We start from the raw sequence: 15,783 nt of genomic DNA on the forward strand, positions 1-15,783 counted from the left end.
AAACACGAACATCCATCATTGGTACTGGGACGGCGCTCGATGCGCAAAAACAGTTTGTCTCAAACGTGGAGGATGCCATTAATTCACCAGTTGACATACCATTATCTATAAAGCGTTTTCAAGATACATTACAGTACGCTCAATCTAAAGTGGACTACGTTTATGCACCGGGACTATACATGTCTCCGAGTAATATGGAACTTAAGATCGGTCAAGTGATCGGTTATAATAATAAAATTGTTATCGCTACCGATCAACAAAAACCAGGTATAAATTCAGATATGAATACCGAATTAATAACACAAACGATCACGGGCGAAAAGGGAATAGTCAAGCCACAAACACCACATGTTTCACAAACATCTACTGATGCACAAGTGTCACCGCATATTGCGGCTAAAAATCAACAACATATCGATGAAAAAACAGAGCTTGTAGTGGGTGGAGTCACGGTTGGTTTACTCATGATTTGGTTGAATAGTTCTTAGCGAACTGATTTGGTTAAATAGTTCTTAGCGAATACGTACAACAGCCCTGCAATTGCTACGATAAGCCCCCACAAGTTTTGACTAAGCCAAGTGGTGGTCTTAGCTAATAAATTCAATAGCCAGGAAACAACACTCCCTATTATACCGGGAAGTGCAGCCGCGGCTTTCTCAGCGAGCTTTCCCAGTGCTGAACCTAATGCTTGTAAATGTTTTTTTATCCACTCTTTTATGCCGTTTTTATCGTTAGGCGGTGTGGGCGGTGCACCACCTCCTGTACCACCACCTGTTAACGCGAGAGTCTAAGTCGATATAATAAATCCCAACGCGGTTAAAATACTGGTAATTGTTATTCCCTGTTCTCTGAACAATGTTTTAATTTTATCGGCCAGTGTAGTGTCATCGTTGAGGACTCGATCGATAGTTTCTCGAATTCTACGGATTTGTGAACGAAGTGCCTTTTCATTACTTGATGCCGCTTCGAGGCGGGCCAATCTTTTGGATTCTAAGGCACATATTCTTTTTGCTATGCGGCGTCTACTGAACTCATCGGCCGCCTGTTCAAGTTTTGTTTTCTCGTAAGCTATATGCTTGTCGAGTTCGGATAGCTTGGCTGTATTATTGGTGAGTTCTGCCTGCATTGTTTGCATTGCCTTGTCAAGACCTCTTAATTCCCTAATATCGTTCTCTAAGGATGGTGATAACTCTAACTGAGGATCATTAATGGTGGCCAAGATTTCTCCGAGTCCGTTCGAGGCAACCATCGAGGCTGCTCCCACATCATCTGTATTACGGAGTTCTTCCCGCACAGTCTTAAGAACCTTAGTAGTCTTCGCGGGTGCTCGTCTGTATTCTACAAAACGTAATTTATCACGAACAAACTCGCCGCTATGTCTGCCGGCTATAGTAGACAAGGCTAGGGGCATACGAGTACTATAATGCATAAGATCAATATGCGGAGAGTCACGCACTCGCAATGTTCCTTTACTATCTAACGTAAACTTTGAATAGTCACGACCTATTGGGATAACATAATTTTTATCTTTTTCTTTTAAGGCATCGTAATAATCATCGACGGTTGATTTTAAAATTTCATCGTTAAGACTACTTAACCTGGTTTCATTAGTATCTTCGATTGGATTCTGGTTATCAAAGTCATCAAAGGTATCTAGTTCAAAATCACCCATTTTTATATTAAACATATGGTTATATAATTTCAATATAACAATGTCTTCGCAATACGGATGCAAGTTAAACCCACAACGGAGACTTCGAGATCCATTAGGGGTCAAGGCAATTCGTCAGTCTGTTACTATAACTAATAACCCTAGTACCATCGATCAGAATCAAATGCTTCTGGTTCGCTTTCCTAATCTCGGCGCACACGATGTGTTAGTTCCGGGAACTGTCCGACTAGCATTTACGATTAGTTTGACTTCTATCGACGTTAACAGGGAGCCCGTTCAGAACATAGGTCGTGCTATCATTAAGAAAATCGCTATTAAAATTAGCGGTAATGAGGTTTTGAGTATTGACGATAGCGATATATACTATTGTTACATGGATCTCTGGAGAACGGATAAAGAGCGGGAAAACTTACAGTACCAAGGTATTTGTAATAAGAACACATTGAGACTGCGGGTAGGTGCTGAAAATGGTGTTGATACCAACGAAAAAGATAAGGCCATTGCCGACGCATTAGGTAACCGATTCTATGTTCCCCTAGACTTTGAATTACTAGATTCCCACATGCCCTTTTATCAAGCATCCCTAGGCGATAGGTTAGAATACGAACTTACTTTTAATGACTACGGCAGAGTAATCAGTGCTGCTGAAGATGCTAGCTATTCCATTGACAATATCTCGCTGGAGTACGATATGATAACGGATCCCGAATTAGCCAGACAAATTCGTAACCAGTATTCAGGAAGTTTAGCCATTTTGTACGATCGCCTGCTGCGACACCGAAAGATCACGAGGGACAGAAAAGATACGATGTGGAATATAAATCTAAACGTCCCCACGAGGTCGTTGAAGGGTATTTTAATGTTGTTCGAGGACCCCTCCGATGCGTTTAAAAGAAATACCACGAAGTTCTACTATCATAAGATTACAAAAGTAGAATTGACTATTGAGGGCGTTCCTAATCAACTATATAATAGCCAAGGAATGCTAGCGTATCAACAGTGGGATGAGATTAAAAAACTTCCTTCTATAAAACGTTCTCCGGAAGTTAACGCGGCCGTGAAAGATCTGTCTCTCGGAAGTGTATCGATGGGTGAATGCCTCACCACGAAGTACGCGCTATGGCTAGACATGCGAACAACGGACGATGACCAACTACACGTCAGTGGGAGGAGAATAGAAAATGCTAGCAAGGGTGCCACCATACAGATAACGAAGCTTCAGGAATCAGCTGGTAAATTAAACATATATTTGTACGTGATTATGGATGCGCAGCTTAATATACAAAATGGGAGATTCGTGCAAGCAATCTATTAATAATCTTTTACCTAAAGATCCGCACTGCGCTATCATATGCGGGCAAACGGGCTGCGGAAAAACAGCTTTTATTCTAGATATTTTAGAAAGTCATTATCGGAACGTTTTCGATCATATTATTATTCTGTGTCCGACTATAAGCGTTAATAAAACATACTTATCGAGAGATTGGGTAATGAATGACGATGGGGTACACAGAGTTGATCCGGGCGATCGTTTACAAGACTGTCTCCGAGTATGTCACGAAAGATACAAAGGAGAATCAACCCTTTTCGTAATAGACGACTTCAGCGCGAGTAAAGAATTAACAAAAAAGAAAGATATGCTTTCGTATTTAGCATTCTCTGGAAGGCATACTCAACATAGCGTTTGGGTACTTACTCAAAAATACAACTCTGTCCTGAAAGATCTCGGAGAGCAGACCAAATGGGTAGCACTGTTTCATTGCAAAGACCGAGATTCATTCGAGGAATGTTTACGAGAAAATGACGTCATTTATACCAAGGGTGAACGTGAAAAAGTCAGAAAACTGTTAGCAGCAACGAACACTGTAAACTCGTATTAAAAACCGATCAACCAGCTGCTTATGCAATTGCTTAGCAAAATGTAGCAAATAATAGCAAAATGTAGCAAAATGTAGCAAAAATGTAGCAAAAATGTAGCAAATTGAACATTAGCGGTTAATATGACATAAAATGTGGTTCGAAATCATCATTCTTTCGCAACAGTTCCTTATTACGGGATGTATTGGATATGTCATATTATATTATGTTAGACTTAAATATCTCCTAAGGTATTACATTATGGAATGCGACGAACTCATCGAACAAATGCTCAAAGAGCCTGATGTAGATAAATCTTTAGATAAACATAGAGAAAGACTCGCGGCTTTGGTAGCCGGTGGAAAATGTTCCCAATATTTGGGAGAAAATTATACCATCGAAAAAATTGATAACATGACCAACGAAGAGATTAAAAACTGTACGAGCGTTACGAGTCTAGACTGGGAGCTACCATGACTAAAACGATAGGGTCGCCTATATTACAACTATACACAGTCGTAGCTAGTACGTTTCTCCCTAATCCGGCAGAACATTGCATGTATTTATGCGAATCTCTCGAGAAAGACCCATTCATCGAACACGCTATAATCGCAGTGAGCTGTGAGTTTTATCATAGATTTGGATTGTTTTTAGCTCCACTCACCACAGCTTTAATAACGTCTAGGTATTGTCAATTTAAACATACGTGCCCACTTAATAATATAAAGAACGAAGTTCAAATAAATAATGGAGACTCAACAGATTACGGGACCACAATCACAACAGGTGACACCACAACAGATTGTGAAAGAGGAACCACAACAGATTGCGGAAACGCAACAGATTGCGGAAACGGAACAACAAGTGAATGAGGAACCACAAAAACAACCCAGAGTTACTAAAAACCACCAAAAAATAGCCGCAGGAAGGAAGGGAGGACTTGCGAGGAAAGCGAAATTAATAAATAATTCAAATCCGATTAAAATATGGGCACTAGTAGGAGTTGCTGGTATAGCGGCTGTATGGTTCTTTTATAAGACCGGAGAAGAGAAAACATCACCCCCGCCGCAACAACAAGTTCAATTAGAAGTTAGTCCTCATATAATGCTATAAGAAGCATGACTACTCCAGTTACAGACGGTAAAATGTTGGTAAACGCGACGTATCATTCAGCGGTGGTCACCGGCTTGGCCATTGGCTATGCTCGTATGGCTAAAATGATTACTAAAGCCACACCTCCCAAGCTAGATTTTAATGGTTATGACATCGGTATGATGGTTATGGATATTGGATTAGCAATGGCAACGAAGGATATGCTCATCAAACAAGGACTTATCCCGGAAGACATAATGAAGTAATTAAACATTTGAATTATTTATATGAATATAAATATGGCATCAATTGCGATGATGGTCGGTGGAGCTGTTGTTAATGCTCTATGTTTTTCGGGGAGTAATTATTTATTTTCCAGTATGAGGGAATCAAACGCTAAAGAAGTTGAAGAGGAGCGTAAACGACATAACAAAGCTTTAGAACAATACCAAGCAGCTCAGTTACAATATAAGCAGCAGAGAATGAAGAGATTAGACTTTATTCATGAAAAACTGATTAAGGAAGGACATTCAATTCAAACGTTTAAGGATGTCGAATCTGCCATGCACGAATACTTCCTCGTTTATGGGAAAAAACTCAACCCAATACCTAGACCAACAATGAGTCAATTTTATACACCGTCAGAGGAACAAAAGAACCGCGAGGTCACATTTGTGATTATGGGATTGACTGCTGTATTGATTTTCAGCTATACAATAGCTACGCAGTGACAGCTGTGGCTATACATAAACCATGATCTATAAATAGCCTAATCAATATCTCACCAGTGTAGCTGTGATTTGCATTTAGACAAATGATATGATAGATGTATAACCATGAATAACTGCAAGTTTACACTCATGGGGAAGACGACCCTATGTAATCGACGCTGTGTTGATATATACTGCGGTATACACAATTATTACATCAAGCGTGGACACATAAACTATACGTGTTCTGAACGCGGGATAGGGGTCAAAGGTTGTTATTGTTTATGTAAGAAACACGGTGATGATAGGGTCAGGAACCAGATTATTTATGCTAGGAAGAGAGATTACATCAATGAGAGGAATAGGTTGGGGAGAATACGTATTTAGATATATGAAAAACAACCAATTAGACATTTGTCTCATTTTGCATATACCACAATGGTTTTTGTCAGAGAGTTAAAAGCTATGACAAAGCAAAGTGGCCTACGTGGATATTCTCGAATGAGAAAAGCTGAATTGATTACCTTACTCGGTTTGGAATACAACAAACCCCAGACTGTTAGAGAACTCAAAGCTCGAGCGAGAAACAGTGGGCTGAGAGGTTATTCTCGAATGAGAAGAGCTGAATTAATCGCTTTACTAGATAATAATGATGATGTTAATAATAATAATGTTGATAATGATAATGATGATAATATTCAACAACAAGAATTAATATTTGTACCCATATCCGCTGGCGTTGGTAATTATCTAAGAGGTTGGAAGATGGATATTAATTCCAACATGGATGTTAACGATATTAAGCCCATCATATCCAGTAAAATTAACGAGGAGTTAGATGATTTACATAGTATAAAATACCAGCTGACGATTAAAATGTCATTGAGTAAAAGTAACACAGACGATAGCGCCGAATATACCGAACCATATTTCCGTAGCAATCAAGAAGTTATAACCGAATCCGATACTATAAACGCATCATTAGATACATTCCAAACTTTAGAACGCTGGACTAATAGAGGTTGGGGTTGGGGTGTGGATAAAATCGATAGTTTATATTTAGATATAGCAAATTATATGCCTTTCAAAGGTGGATCTTATATAGATTTACCCCCGTATTATAAGAAGAAAAAAGCCATAATTAACGTAAAAAATAAATCCGATGATTGTTGAAGAATGATGATAAGATCTGCATTGTTCCCCGTAGACAAAAATCCGGATAGACCTTCTAGCTACATGGGTACAGCAGACAAGATCTATTAGAAGCGCATAAAGAAGACTGTAGAGGTGTTGGACAGACCGCTATCAGGATCGATATGCCTAAAGAGGGAAAAAATATATTAAAATTTGAACATTATTGTAATCAAATGCCAGTACCGTACGTAATTTACGCTGACTTCGAAGCACTTATCAAACCCATAGAAAATACCAACCGTAGCAATCAAGATAATCAAGATAGTTTTACGTACAAAACTCAAGAACATATTCCTTGTGGGTTTGGATATATAGTTGTAAGGTATGATGGGAAAACAAACCAGACAGTGATTTACAGAGGTCCTGATGCAGCGGGAAAGTTCCTAGAATATCTACAAAACAAAGAGAGAATAATCAGGGAAAAATTATCGTGTAAGAAACCCATGTGTATGACAAGGGATAATTGGAGGGCCTATAAGAAGTCTCCGAGTATGTCACGAAAGATACAAAGGAGAATCAACCCTTTTCGTGATAGACGACTGCAGCGCGAGTAAAAAACTAACAAAAAAGAAAGATATGCTTTCGTATTTAGCATTCTCCGGAAGGCATACTCAACATAGCGTTTGGGTACTTACTCAAAAATACAACTCTGTCCTGAAAGATCTCAGAGAGCAGACTGAAAAAATAGATATGTACGACACGAGTGATTACCCAAAAGATAATAAGCGAAGTAAATAAAAAGGTGTTAGGTAAGATGAAGGATGAATGTGCTGGGACTCCTATAGCGGAGTATGTCGGATTAAGACCTAAGATGTATTCTACAAAGAAGTCCGATAATGGGGAGATAAGAAAAGCTAAGGGCGTTAAGAAGTATGTTGTAAAAAAGCATATCAAACACGAACAGTATAAAGAATCATTATTCAACAGTAGAACGTTCAAACACGAGATGAACTCTTTAAGAAGTTACAATCATAGGATATATGAATTAAGAATGAACAAGACATCATTATCCCCCTTAGATACAAAGAGATGGATTGATAATGATGGTGTAACTTCCTATGGTTATAGTTATGGTGGTAATACCGTACCGTCGGGAACTATGAACAACTCTTCTCGTACAAATGCCCTACGCGGTCCATCTTGAAGATAATAAAGAATAGGCTCTCCTTCTTTCATAACTAATTGACTAATGTTATATGTCTTAAGGGACCATATGGGATCGGTTGCACGACGTAGGCCTCCTTTGAGTTCACTGGCCTGGTATAAATATCTTACCCTTACTCTATCCGGAAGTTTTTGTTCTTTGCCTCTCCTCAGTGCTGAAGATTCGGAAGTCACGGATTTCATTTTAATAGCATGGGATGGTTTCTTCCCTATTAATCTCGTTACTTCATTATTCAGAGCTGAATCTACTTGAAATAGCTTAGGCCATTTTAGTGGTCCGCGTTTGTATTTGCGGCTCAGTGCATTAGCTACTTCTGTTGAATCTTTCGTTGTTAATGGCTCAGCCTCTTTGAATCGACTAGCCACATCCACTACGGTTAAAGCGTATTTATACGTTTTGTGTCTTACCTTATCGTGGGGAAGAAACAAGAGGTCAGCCTGATGAACTTCATTCGCTGTAAAAATATCAAACTTCTTCCTCGGTATATAAGTGGTGACGGTAAATATATTTGCCACATCGCTTGTTTCTTTAACCAATCCTTGGCCACATCTATAGATACCTTAGCCGCGGTGGCTAATTTTTTTATTGCTCCTACACCTTTCCAATTTCCTCGTGGGCTATAGTAAATTTTATTCATTATTAATTAATATTGATGTTTCTTTTAAAACGACTTTCGTTGAATTGCATCATCATTTTTATACTAATAGAAGCATTGATTGGCCCCAGGTGGTGGTGAGCTGGAGTCAATTTAACTTAATCTCATGACTATCGTTGAATCGCATAATCATTTTGGCATAAAAAATTCCCTCTGTAGTGGTGGTATAGGCATATAAATCCGGCACCAGTGGAAGTGGTCCAGAACCATCATTACTTATAAATAATTATATCATAGACTCCAGGTGGTGGTGAGCTAGAGCCAATTTAGTTTAATCTCATGACTATCGTTGAATCGCATCATCATTTACACATAAAACATTCCCCCTGTAGTAGCAGTATAGGTATATAAATCTTGCTCCAGTGGAAGTGGTCCAGAACCATCATTACCTATACTACTCATGTATCATCGTGGGTGATCTGAATGGACACAACCTCCTGCGGGGAAGTGTTACCACAAACAATAAAGGGAAAATCCTTGAGGACTTCATTTCTGATAATAATTTGTGTATCTGTAATGATGATTCGAACACCTATTTACATCCTGCCACTGGAACATACTCAGCACTTGATCTGTCTCTCACAGATTCAAATCTATTTAACGAGTTTGAATGGTCGGTCCTTGATGACCTCTGCGGAAGTGATCACTTTCCCACCATTCTTAAATCTGTGAACCGGAAACCTGAAACCTCCACATCCAGATGGAATTTTACAAAGGCCAATTGGTCATTTTATGAAACATTGTGTACTACAAAATTAATCCCTCAACATTTTCAAAATGTTGAAGATCCGATTCAATTGTTTTCAGATCAGCTCAATGACATAGCTGATCAAACAATTCCTAAGTCCTCTGCAAATCCTCACATTCGCAAACCGTGGTTTACCTACGAATGTAAACAGGCACGGAAGTGTAGGAAGATAGCGGAAAAGTACTTCCGCCGACATCCCACAGTTCATAATTTAGATCAAGTAAAAATTACAAATGCAAAAGCCAGGCGGGCTTATAAAGAAAATAAGCGTCAATCTTGGGGGAATTACTCTCCAAAATAAATTCCCGTACTCCTATATCCAAATTATGGAACATGATACAAAAAATTAAAGGCAAAGGATCAAAGTCTACTGTTCACCATCTTAAGGACGGTGATCAGTTATTAACTGATAAATCAGATATTGCCAATAGACTTGGTGAAACATTGGCAAAACATTCGTCATCGTCTAATTATGCCCCTGAATTCATAAAATATCAGAAACAACAGGAAAAGTAAAATGTTCATTTTAACTCTGATAATGGGGAAGACTACAATGAAGTGTTCTCCTTCCATGAGCTACATACAGCCCTAGGGCAAGCTCATGATACAGCGACTGGTGCTGATAATATTCACTATCAGCTCCTGAAACATTTGCCTAAATCATGTCTAGAAACACTTTTAGATATATTTGACCAAATATGGACGTCGGGGAATTTTCCTCCTTTTTGGCATAATGCCATTGTAGTCCCTATCCCAAAGCCTGGTCGGGATCATACAGATCCATCAAAATGCCGTCCTATATCTTTAACCAGTTGTGTCTGTAAAACCATGGAGCGAATGGTAAATAATAGATTAGTTTGGTTCCTTGAAACCAATAACCTACTAACAAATATTCAATGTGGTTTCCGTGAAAATCGAAATCATTTAGTACGATTGGAATCGTTTGTGAAAAATGCTATTGTTAGCAAACAACATGCAGTGTCAATATTTTTCGATCTTGAGAAAGCTTACGGTAGACCTAACACTAACTACCCTAAAGAAATCTGACACAAACCCATTGGTATATCAACAGCCATGTTGGAATTGTTGGTAATACAATGGCTGATGCTGATGCAAAAGCAGCGCTCAAAACATCTGTGACACCACTTCTTCTACCATACAATGATTATAAACCTGTTATTAGATGTTACATCAGAGATCTAATGCAGAAGAAGTGGGACACCCAAGTAGGTATAAATAAATTACATGCAATAAAAGCAAATATCGGTTATACCTACTTGGGTTGTCAGTCCACATTTGAAGAGGTCATTTTAAGACGATGTCGTATTGGCCATTCACGTTACGCTCAGGAATATATTTTAAAAGGTGAAGATCCTCCATTCTGCATCCCTTGTGATGAAAAAATCACAGTCAAGCATGTCCTGCTTGAATGTATTGATTTGTCCGTCACAAGGGATAACTATTTCAAAGTTTCATCACTCAGGGATCTTTTTAACATCAACTCTCATTTAATTATTGATTTTTTAAAAGAAATTGAATTGATTAATAAATTTTGATGTAGAAAGTTATATATTTTATAAATTATATATATATGTAATATATAATTATGAACTGAGATTGTTCGTGGTTGTACCCTTGATGGGGGTTGAAGTAGCGTAAAATTATTGTCCCCCAGAAAGGGTGCATAAGCCCACTTCATTCAAAGTAATTCATATATACCAGGTTTTTAATCGTAGAATGATTGTTTGTTTTAATTTTGGCTAAATTTCTCCATAACCACCAATAACTGAAGGGATGGTGTAAATCCTGCCGGGGTCCATGCAGGTAGCAAAGGCACTGTAAGCCCCCATAGTCCCTGGTATGGTGGCCTAACTTTAGTTGTTGGTGATCAATAGCCTGTTTTTATGATGTATCGTCTGTCCTAATCCAATCAATTTATTGTTCTAAAACTAGTTTTAAAGTTATAATCTGTGACATATTGCTAGTTCCTTTGACGACAGTTTTTAAATATATGCTAAAACTTGTTCAAGTCACGATATGGCTGAAATATTGCTGCTGTGACTTTAAATAATAATTCACTCACTCACTCACTCATTATAAGCTGTCTGTCTTGATAACTGTAGCTTATTTATATCTTGTTCTTGACAATCAGATTACCGATAAGCCCAAAATTACGCAATATTGAGGACATGGATCCTTCCAGAGATGATTGAAGTCATTCGCATTGATATTACTGAATCTAGTGATATCTTTTTCACATGCGGGGGCACGGGTGGCCGCGTTGTCTAAGGCGCCGCGATTCGCTGTGCAGAGTTGTGTTCATTGGGAACGCCAGAAACCTATGATTGTGGGTTCGAATCCCGGTTCGCCCCGATTATGTTTCTAGGTTTGTCAGCACCATACCCGTGCTCGTGGGTTTCACCGAAGTGGTAAACGTCTAAAACCTGCATCACTTCGGGCTTTCCTCCCACATTAAGCTGACACGCCCGCGATATAACTGGAACACTGTTAAAAGCGGCGTTAAACCCAACTCACTCACTCACACAATCTTTTTCACATGCAGTATTTGGACCATATTAGGCCATATTTAGACTTGTACGTCGTCAGAAACGCTTGACACATCAAATCATTTTTCTTGTTGTCGTGGGTCCTTGAATCTTAGTTCCCCCCCCCCCCCCCCCCCCCTCCCCTTTCACACTTCACAAATGACACATGACTTATCATTTGCCTCGATCTCCATGGTTCTAAAAGAAAATTATAATTTCAAATTGATACTAAAGGCGACAAAAGAACTTGGTATAAATGGCATATTAAAAAATGTCACACACTTATATAAAGCCAGTGTGTTCTACCAAAACCATGCATCATTATTAACAACTTTTGACTCAGACTCTAAACTCTGAAGCCCCAAAGCTCTGTTCAATTCCGTAAAAGAGTTACATATTGCTGAGTCGAGCACATGTACCCTTAACTCTGCGTCTCGAAGATTAAGCATAATCCTTAAACAATCGAGGAAGGACTTCTCTATATATATTAACAGAAAGCACTACAGACACATGGATTCTCAAAAACTCAAAGCTTTATCTTGAATATTAGCAATAAAAAAGAACCAAGTTCACGAATGACAAAACATTTCAATTTACAACTATGTACACAACTATATCCCACCTGACTAACTTCAGGAAAAGCTTGGTGACCTTAGTTACATCCCTATCGCCAGTGGTTCAGAACAAAATTAACTGTCCCAAATAAAAGCAAAAGTTTACTGAGAAAACAATTTGTAAAATGCTGGACTATCTAATTGATAACAGTCCATGCAGGAAGCAAAGGTCCCATGTGCGGTGATCACCCTTCAGTGACTGACGATCTCTAGCCCATTTATATATCATGTTGTAAACTAATACCTTCTGCTTTTTAATATTTTCAACTAGTTTTAAATCAAATCTGTGATATTCTAGTTATTGTACTGTCCATCGTTGACAACTTTTCATTTAGTCTAAATATATGTATTAGTAATGTACTTCTCGTCACGATATGGCTGAAATAGTGCCGATGTGACTCACTAATTGATAACATTTATTTAAAATGTAAAGATAAGGCATAAAGATTCAGAGTGACAGAGTGAGTGAGTGAGTATGGTTTCACGCCGCTTTCCAGCAATATCACGGCGGGGGACACCAGAAATGGGCTTCACACATTGTACTCATGTCGGGAATCGAACCCTGGTCTTCGGCGTGACGAGCCAACGCTTTAACTACTAGGCTACCCGACCGCACCTCAGAGTGACAGAAATATATCCAGAAGACAGTATGACAAGAAGGGTGACTTCAACTTTGGAATAGTCGACTTTCAAAGCAATATCCGAGCAGCTCGAGCATTTGGTGCCTACGTTTCTTACCCTTTGAGGTGCAATCGACCATGCTGTTTCTTCGATTTCAAAGAGCGCCGTATAACTCTTGCTCAAAGGTGTATGATAAAAGTCAACACTCAAGGCATCAGCAAAGCTTTCACAAAGTGTTGTGGTGGACATGTGGAGGACATTTCAAAGTTTACCGCATCAGTTACAAAATGACGTTCGATGCATTTTCCAATTGCGACTTGTACCATATATAATCGTGTGTTTTAGGTGAACACTAAACCTGCTTTTGCTTGTGTTTGTGACTGGTGCCCCTTAGTATCATCACTATTTGATAGTGATTCACAAACACGTCATTATAAATATGTCGGGGCCATACAATGAACTCTGCTTTTAGAACAGATTTTTTATTATTATGGAAATGTTTTCTTTGTTTTTATTCAACAAAACAGCGAACACGTTATTGCGTGACGGCACGTGAGGAACTAGTTGAAATACCATGAGGGAATACATGGACTGAACGTTGCTAAAGTAGGCGAACATGACAGATGGGAAAGTAGCTTGATTTGGGGTGGAATCAGCCTGACTGGGTGAACTGATCTCCATGTGTTAGTGAGGGGCACGATGACAGATGTGCGTTGAAGGGATGAGATCTTGAATGTGTACTTGAGGCCGTTTCTAGTGCATCTCCTGACTTCATCCTTATGGACGATAATGCATGTGCCCATCGTGCCAGAGTGGTTGATACTTACCTTGAGCAAGAGGCAATCGTCCGTATTAAGTGACCAGCTCGTTCACCGGACCTCAGCTGGATAGAATCCTGCTGGGGAACCATGCAGGTAGCAGAGGTACTGTAAGTCCCATTGGTCCCCAGTATGGTGATCTTAACCTTGTTGCTGGCGATCTATAGCCCCATTTTTATATTGTGTCGTACCTTAATAATCAGAAATTTTTAGTGTTCTACAACTAGTTTTAAGTCAATCTGTGATATATTGCTAGTTATTATACTGTCCCTCGTCGACAGTTTTTATAGCTCTTGTATAACTTGTTCAAGTCACATTATGGCTGCAATATTGCCGACGTGACTTTAATTAAACTCACTCACTCACTCACTCAGCCCGATAGAACACCTTTGGAACATGCTTCAGGTGTCCTTTTTAACGTCGTCCTGTATATCCAGGTTCTCTCCAAGAAGTAGAAATTGCTCTCACCCAAGAGAGGAACAATCTTCCTTTGGCACCCATCCAGGCGCTCATTGGAAGCATGAGACGACGGTGCCAAGCTGTCATCGCACTTGGTGGATCACATACCCACTATTGACAGTTGTGTAGTGCTCAATGACTTGTTCCATGATTTGGAGATTTTTTGGTTGCTGTCAAGATCACTATTTTTATGGCAGCGTCACCTTAACGGTCGATTGTGTGTTGCTTTTGGCAATTTCTTCAACTTATGCTAACCATTTCCTTTCAATTAAACATTTATCTGCAAGATTGTGTCCTCGGTTATTTGTATTAGTCATTGGGAATTGCATGTTCATATTTGGAAAATGTGATCCTTAGCAAACTTTGAGAAGTATATCTCTGAAGATTCATCACATAAAGGTTATACACTGACACAAATCTTCGAAAAAATGTTCTCAGGCTGAAAAGCACCTAGTTTTCATATTGTCGCGCCATATCACATAAAAAGTAAAGATAAAAATATTGAACATATTATAGAGTGATGTATATAAAAATACTGAACCGCAAAAGAAACATCACCCCAAGTAACATGGCATGGAAAGTTGTCATTTACATATCTGGGTAATTTTTGTCAAAGTTTCTAAAATTTAATGGACACCAGAAATGGGCTTCACACATTGTACCCATGTTGGGAATCGAATCCGGGTCTTCAGCGTGACAAGCGAACACTTAAACCACTAGGCTACCCGCCCGCCCCTACAAGGGTATGGGGATAAGCGCCCTAGCTATTCCATGGTTAAATGTTGGGCTGCTATGTTTAAGGCTGAGAGAACAAGCCTTGATGATGACCCTTGGTCTGGAGGTCCCTCAACTTCAACTTCCATCAACGAAAATTCAATCAAGGACTTAATCTGTCAGATGGACGTATTACCATTGATGAACTTGAGGAGGATACATGTCTAAACCACGAATCCATTGAAACTGTTATTCATGAACATTTACAGATGAATGAGATATCTGCTCATTGGGTGACACAGTTTCTACATTCTGATCTTGAGATAACATTTAGAGCTAATTGAGGAGGATGTTATCAAATTCAAACAGAGATTAGTAACGGGTGAATAAACATGGGTCTACCACTATGATCCCAAGTCAAAACGTCAATCCATGGAATGGCACCATTCCACTTATCTGGCACCAAAGAAATTCAAGTCTTCAAGATCAGCGAAGTTATGGCCACTGTATTCTGGGATGTGATCCTTGTTGATTACTGGTGCCTACTATGATGATTTGCTTCATCGCCTGAGAGATTCTATCAAAGAAAATCAACGATAAATGCCGACTGCTGGAGTTCTACCATTTCATGACAATGCCTCTTCTCACGCCTCCCGACTTGCAAAGGCTGCTGTGCGACAATGTGGGTTCGAAGAGCTTCCATCCCTCCACACTCGCCAGACCTCCATTTCCGCCTGTTTCCTAAACTGAAAGAACACATACATCGAAAGTGCTATGATGACAACGATGACCTTAGCTGCCGTGAATGGGCTTTTAAGGGTGGCCTCAGGAAACTTCTTCCTGGCTGGAAATGAAGGCTTCACTATCGATATGAGAAGTGTATTGAAAAGCAGATTATGTTGAAAAATAAAATTGAAA

Source organism: Haliotis cracherodii, unplaced genomic scaffold (genome assembly GCF_022045235.1).
Source record: "Haliotis cracherodii isolate W230 unplaced genomic scaffold, xgHalCrac1.p SCAF_4, whole genome shotgun sequence".
Classification (NCBI taxonomy): Eukaryota; Metazoa; Mollusca; class Gastropoda; order Lepetellida; family Haliotidae; genus Haliotis; species Haliotis cracherodii.